This window comes from Arachis hypogaea, chromosome 14, assembly GCF_003086295.3.
Source record: "Arachis hypogaea cultivar Tifrunner chromosome 14, arahy.Tifrunner.gnm2.J5K5, whole genome shotgun sequence".
Taxonomy (NCBI): Eukaryota; Viridiplantae; Streptophyta; class Magnoliopsida; order Fabales; family Fabaceae; genus Arachis; species Arachis hypogaea.
In genome coordinates, this window is record NC_092049.1 from 10,514,066 (window position 1) to 10,521,779 (window position 7,714).

General features: G+C 38.9%; 1 non-coding gene across 1 annotated transcript; it reads left to right on the top strand.

Annotated features, from left to right (window-relative positions):
• The first annotated feature begins 4,337 nt into the window (after positions 1-4,337).
• On the top strand, positions 4,338-4,445 carry LOC112745378 (small nucleolar RNA R71). Its single transcript, XR_003173310.1, has one exon. It is a non-coding gene; the product is annotated as a small nucleolar RNA R71 (small nucleolar RNA).
• The last annotated feature ends 3,269 nt before the right edge of the window (positions 4,446-7,714 follow it).

Genomic DNA, 7,714 nt, shown 5'->3' on the forward strand with positions numbered 1-7,714 from the left:
CTTGGTTTAGCCGCTTAGACCAGGATTTTATTCCTTTAGGCCCTCCTATCCACTGATGCTCAAAGCCTTGGGATCCTTTTTATTTGCCCTTGCCTTTTGGTTTTAAGGGTTATTGGCTTTTTCTGCTTGCTTTTTCTTTCTATTTTTTTTCTACATTTTTTTTCGCCTATTTTTTTTTCTGCAAGCTTTGTTCTTTGCTGCTTTTTCTTGCTTCAAGAATCATTTTTATGATTTTTCAGATTATCAAATAACATGTCTCCTAGTCATCATTCTTTCAAGAGCCAACATATTTAACATTCTTAAACAACAACTTCAAAAGACATATGCACTGTTCAAGCATACATTCAGAAAACAAGAAGCATTGTCACCACATCAATATAATTAAGCTAAGTTCAAGGATAAATTCGAAACTCATGTACTTCTTGTTCTTTTGAATTAAAACATTTTTCATTTAAGAGAGGTGATGGATTCATAGGACATTTATAACTTTAAGACAAAGTTACTACTACTAATGATCATGTAATGAAGGCACAAACATAGATAAGCACATAACATAGAAAACGAAAAACAGAAGAGTTAAGAACAAGGAATGAATTCACCTTAGTGATGGTGGCGTTTCCTTCTTGAGGAACCAATGATGTCCTTGAGCTCTTCTATGTCTCTTCCTTGTCTTTGTTGCTCCTCCCTCATTGCTTTTTGATCTTCTCTTATTTCATGAAGCATGATGGAGTGCTCTTGATGTTCCACCCTTAGTTGTCCCATATTGGAACTCAATTCTCCTAGGGAGGTGTTGATTTGCTCCCAATAGTTTTGTGGAGGAAAGTGCATTTGAGGCATCTCAGGGATCTCATGGTAATGAGCTTCATACGCCTCTTGAGCTCTATGAGTGGGCTCTCTTGCTTGCTCCATCTTTTTCTTAGTGATGGGCTTGTCCTCTTTGATGAGGATATCTCCCTCTATGTCAATCCCAGCCGAATTGCATAGGTGGCAAATGAGGTGAGGAAAGGCTAACCTTGCCATAGTGGAAGACTTGTCAGCCACCTTGTAGAGTTCTTGAGGTATAATCTCATGAACTTCCACCTCTTCTCCAATCATGATGCTATGGATCATGATGGCCCGGTCTATAGTAACTTCAGACCGGTTGCTAGTGGGAATGATTGAGCATTGAATGAACTCCAACCATCCTCTAGCTACAGGCTTGAGGTCCAATCTTCTTAGTTGAACCGGCTTGCCTTTGGAGTCAATCTTCCATTGAGCTCCTTCTACAGATATGTCCATAAGGACTTGGTCCAACCTTTGATCAAAGTTGACTCTCCTTGTGTAGGGGCGTGCGTTCTCTTCCATGTATGGCAAGTTGAACGCCAACCTCACATTTTCCGGACTAAAATCTAAGTATTTCCCCCGAACCATTGTAACATAGTTCTTTGGATCCGGGTTCTTACTTTGATCATGGTTCTCGGTGATCCATGCATTGGCATAGAACTCTTGAACCATTAGGATGCCGACTTGTTGGATGGGATTTGTTAGGACTTCCCAACCTCTTCTTTGAATTTCATGTCGGATCTCCGGATACTCATTTCTTTTGAGTTTAAAAGGGACCTCAGGGATCACCTTCTTCTTGGCCACAACATCATAGAAGTGGTCTTGATGGGCTTTGGAGATGAATCTTTCCATCTCTCATGACTCGGATGTGGAAGCTTTTGTCTTCCCTTTCCCTCTTCTAGAGGATTCTCCGGTCTTAGATGCCATCAATGGTAATGGAAAAACAAAAAAGCTCTGCTTTTTACCACACCAAACTTAGAATATTGCTCGCCCTCGAGCAATAAACAAAAGAATAGAAGAAGAATAAGAAGCAATATGGAGGGGGAGAGGGAGATGTGGTTTTGGCCAAGAGGAGTGTAGAGGGGTGTGTTGTGTGAATTTGATGAAGAATGGAGGTCTTTATATAGGGAAGGGAGGGGGGGTTAAGGTTCGGCCATATGGGTGGGTTTGGGTGGGAAATTGGTTTTGAATTTTGAAGGTAGGTGGAGTTTATGAGGTAGGTTTATGGGGAAGAGTGGATGGATGTGAGTGGTGAAGAGGTGATGGGGAAGAGAGATTGAGGTGATTGGTGAAGGGTTTTTGGGGAAGAGTGTTTATGGGGTTGTGTGAAAGAGAGTGGTGAGAAGAAGTGAGTGGAGGTAGGTGGGGATCCTGTGGGGTCCACAGATCCTGAGTGGATCCTGTGGGGTCCACAGATCCTGAGGTGTTCAAAGAATTACATCCCTGCACCCATTAGGCATGTAAAAATGCCTTTGTACCCAACTCTGGGCGTTCAGCGCCAGGTTGGTGGCCATTTTGGACGTTCAGCGCCCATTTGTGTGCCATTTCTGGCGTTGAATGCCAGAACCATGCCTGTTCTGGCGTTCAGCGCCCAGAAGCTGCCCATTTTGGGCGTTCAACGCCAGAACCATGCTCTGTTCTGGCGCTGAACGCTAGACAGATGCTCCTCCAGGGTGTGATTTTTCTTCTGCTGTTTTTGATTCCGTTTTCAATTTTTATATTTATTTTGTGACTCCACATGATCATGAACCTAAGAAAACATGAAAAACAATAAAAATAAGAATTAGATAGACATTGGGTTGCCTCCCAACAAGCGCTTCTTTAATGTCAATAGCTTGACAGTGGGCTCTCATGGAGCCTCACAGATGTGCAGAGCTTTGTTGAGACTCTCCAACACCAAACTTAGAGTTTGGATATGGGAGTTCAACACCAAACTTAGAGTTTGGTTGTGGCCTCCCAACACCAAACTTAGAGTTTGACTGTGGGGGCTCTGGTTGACTCTGCTTGGAGAGAAGCTTTTTCTGCTTCCTCTCCATAGTTGTAGAGGGAGATCCTTGAGTTTTAAACACAAGGAAGTCCTCATTCCATTGAAGGACTATTTCACCTCTGTCAACCTCAATCACAGCTCTTGCTGTGGCCAGGAAAGGTCTTCCTAAGATGATGGATTCATCCTCTTCCTTTCCAGTATCCAGGACTATGAAATCAGTAGGTATGTAAAGGCCTTCAACCTTTACTAACACATCTTCTACTTGTCTATAAGCCTGTTTTCTTGAGCTTTCTGCCATCTCTAGTGAGATTTTAGCAGCTTGCACCCCATAGATTCCCAGTTTCTCTATTACAGAGAGGGGCATGAGGTTTATTCCTGAACCAAGGTCACACAGAGCCTTAAAGATCATGGTGCCTATGGTACAGGGTATTATGAACTTTCCAGGATCCTGTTTCTTCTGAGGCAATGTCAGTTGATCCAGATCACTTAGTTCATTGATGAACAAGGGAGGTTCAACTTCCCAAGTATCAATGCCAAATAATTTGGCATTCAGCTTCATGATTGCACCAAGAAACTTGGCAGTTTGCTCTTCAGTAACATCCTCATTCTCTTCAGAAGAGGAATACTCAGATGGAATCTCTATGGTCTCTAGATGAGCCTCAGAGTCCTTTGGTTCCTCAGAGGGAAGCTCCTTATTGACCACTGGACGTCCCAGGAGGTCTTCCTCCTTGGGATTCACGTCCTCTCCTCTCCTCTCAGGTTCGGCCATGATGCTTATGTCAATGGCCTTGCACTCTCCTTTTGGATTCTCTTCTGTATTGCTTGGGAGATTACTAGGAGGGATTTCAGTGATCCTTTTACTCAGCTGGCCCACTTGTGCTTCCAGATTTCTAATGGAAGACCTTGTTTCATTCATGAAACTTACAGTAGCCTTAGATAGATCAGAGACTAGATTTGCTAAATTAGAATCATTTTGTTCAGAGTTCTCTGTCTGTTGCTGAGTTGATGATGGAAAAGGCTTGCTATTGCTAAACCTGTTTCTTCCACCATTATTAAAGCCTTGTTGGGGCTTTTGATCCTTCCATGAGAAATTTGGATGATTTCTCCATGTTGAGTTATAGGTGTTTCCATAAGGTTCACCTAAGTAATTTACCTCTGCTATTGCAGGGTTCTCAGGATCATAGGCTTCTTCTTCAGAAGATGCCTCTTGAGTACTGTTGGATGCAGCTTGCATTCCATGCAGACTCTGAGAGATCATATTAACTTGCTGAGTCAATATTTTATTCTGAGCCAATATGGCATTCAGAGTATCAACTACAAGAACTCCCTTCTTTATAGGCGTCCCATTGTTCACAGGATTCCTTTCAGAAGTGTACATGAATTGGTTATTAGCAACCATGTCAATGAGTTCTTGAGCTTCTGCAGGCGTTTTCTTTAGGTGAATGGATCCGCCTGTAGAAGTGTCCAGTGACATCTTTGATAGCTCAGATAAACCATCATAGAATATATCCAGGATGGTCCATTCTGAAAGCATGTCAGAAGGACACTTTTTGGTCAACTGTTTGTATCTTTCCCAAGCTTCATAGAGGGATTCACCTTCTTTCTGTCTGAAGGTTTGAACATCAGCTCTAAGCTTGCTCAGCTTTTGAGGAGGAAAGTACTTGGCTAAGAAAGCCGTGACCAGCTTATCCCAAGAGTTCAGGCTGTCTTTGGGTTGAGAATCCAACCATAATCTAGCTCTGTCTCTTACAGCAAAAGGGAAAAGCATGAGCCTGTAGACTTCAGGATCTACTCCATTAGTCTTAACAGTATCACATATCTGCAAGAATTCAGTTAAGAACTGAAAAGGATCTTCAGATGGAAGTCCATGAAACTTGCAGTTCTGCTGCATCAGAGAAACTAATTGAGGTTTCAGCTCAAAGTTGTTTGCTCCAATGGCAGGAATGGAGATGCTTCTTCCATGTAAATTGGAATTAGGTGCAGTAAAGTCACCAAGCATTCTCCTTGCATTGTTGTTGGGTTCGGCTGCCATCTCCTTTACTTGTTCGAAATTTTCAATCAAGTTGTCTCTAGATTGTTGTAATTTAGCTTCTCTTAATTTTCTCTTCAGAGTCCTTTCAGGTTCTGGATCAGCTTCAACAAGAATGCCTTTTTCTCTGTCCCTGCTCATAAGAAAGAGGAGAGAAAAATAAAAGAAGAGGAATCCTCTATGTCACAGTAAAGAGGTTCCTTATTGTTAGTAGAAGAAAAGAAGAAGAAATTCGAACACAGATAGAGGAGGGGGTTCGAATTTGGTGATGATGTGAGGAAGAGATGTTAGTAGATGAATAAATAAATAAAATAAGATGAGAGAGAAGGAGGGAATTTTCGAAAATTATTTTTGAAAAGGAGTTAGTGATTTTTGAAAATTGGTTTTTGAAAATTGTTAGTAATTTTCGAGAATTAAGATTTAAAATTTAAAATAATAGAAAAGGGGGAAGATATTTTCGAAAAATGAGAGAAAGAGAGTTAGTTAGGTGGTTTTGAAAAAGTTAAGAAACAAACAAAAAGTTAGTTAGTTAGTTGAAACAAATTTTGAAAAGGTAAGAAGTTAGGAAGTTAGAAAAGATATTTTGAAAAGATATTTTTGAAAAAGATAAGATGAGAAGATATTTTTGAAAAGATATGATAGAAATTAGTTTTGAAAAAAAGATTTGATTTTTAAAATCTCAATTAATGACTTGATTCACAAGAAATCACAAGATATGATTCTAGAACTTAAAGTTTGAATCTTTCTTAACAAGCAAGTAACAAACTTCAAATTTTTGAATCAAAACATTAATTGATTATGTTATTTTTGAAAATTTGATATAAAAATAAGAAAAAGATTTTTGAAAAATATTTTTGGAATTTTTTCGAAAATAACTAAGAATTTTGAAAAAGATTTGATTTTTGAAAAAGATTTTGAAAAAGATAAGATTTTCAAATTGAAACTTTGATTTGACTCATAAGAAACAACTTGATTTTAAAAATTTTTGAAAAAGTCAACTCAAATTTTCGAATTTGATGAGAGAAAAAAGGGGAAGATATTTTTTTGATTTTTGAAATTTTTATGATGAGAGAGAAAAAACAAGTAAAATAATGCAATGCATGAAATTTTTAGATCAAAACATGTGATGCATGCAAGAATGCTATGAATGTCAAGATGAACACCAAGAACACTTTGAATGTCAAGATGAACATCATAGACACAATTTTAAAAAATTTTTAATGCAAAGAAAACATGCAAGACACCAAACTTAGAATTCTTTAATGCTTAGGCACTCAGAATTCAAGAATGCATATGATAAACAAGAAAAGACACAAAACAAAAAATCATCAAGATCAAACAAGAAGACTTACCAAAAACAACTTGAAGATCATGAAGAACACTATGAATGCATGAAATTTTCGAAAAATGCTAGATGCATATGCAAGTGACACCAAACTTATGATATGACTCAAGACTCAAACAAGAAACAGAAAAATATTTTTGATTTTTATGATTTTCTAATTTTTTTGGATTTTTTTTTCGAAAATTATATGAAAAAGAAAAATAAGGATTCCAAAATTTTTAATATGAATTCCAGGAATCTTGCATTCTTAGTCTAAAGCTTCAGTCCAGGAATTAGACATGGCTCACTAGCCAGCCAAGCTTTCAATGAAAGCTCCAGTCCAAAACACTAGACATGGCCAATGGCCAGCCAAGCTTTAGCATGTAACACCAGAGTATATTGCTCTTGATAACAAATTGCTGCTCATCATTTATCAAGTATGTAACTTACCTCTGATGGTTTGGAAGCCTCAGTCCAAAAGAATTTAGACATGGCTTTACAGCCAGCCAGGCTTCACATGCTTCATGAAACACTAGAATTCATTCTTAAAAATCTTGAATAAAATTTTTGAAAACATTTTTATTTTTTTCGAAAACAGATGAGAGATTTTTGAAAATATTTTTTTTTTTGAAAAATTTTTGAAAACAAAACGAAAAGAAAATTACCTAATCTGAGCAATAAGATGAACCGTCAGTTGTCCAAACTCAAACAATCCCCGGCAACGGCGCCAAAAACTTGATGCACGACATTGTGATCTCCAGGCTCGAACAAATCCTGGTAATGGCTCCAAAGCTTGGTGCTCTGATCTTAATTCATAATTGTCACAACTTCGATACAACTAACCAGCAAGTGCACTGGGTCGTCCAAGTAATACCTTACGTGAGTAAGGGTCGAATCCCACGGAGATTGTTGGTATGAAGCAAGCTATGGTCACCTTGTAAATCTCAGTCAGGCAGATATAAAGTGATAATGGTGTTTTCGAATATTATATAATAGAATAGGGATAGAGATACTTATGTAATTCATTGGTAAGAATCTCAGATAAGTGGATGGAGATGCTTTTCGTTCCTCTGAACCTCTGCTTTCCTGCTATCTTCATCCAATCAGTCTTACTCCTTTCCATGGCTAGCTTTATGTGATACATCACCACTGTCAATGGCTACTTTCGGTCATCTCACGGGAAAATGATCCAATGCCCTGTCACGGCACGGCTAATCGTTTGGAGGCATCACCCTTGTCAATGGCTTCATCTTATCCTCTCAGTGAATAATATGCTCACGCACCCTGTCACGGCACGGCTATTCATCTGTCGGTTCTCGATCATGCTGGAATAGGATTTACTATCCTTTTGCGTCTGTCACTAACGCCCTGCAATCACGAGTTAGGAGCTCGTCACAGTCATTCAATCATTGAATCCTACTCGGAATACCACAGACAAGGTTTAGACTTTCCGGATTCTCTTGAATGCCGCCATCATTCTAGCTTACGCCACGAAGATTCTGGTTAGGAGATCTAAGAGATATTCATTCTAGCTTATTTCATGTAGAACAGA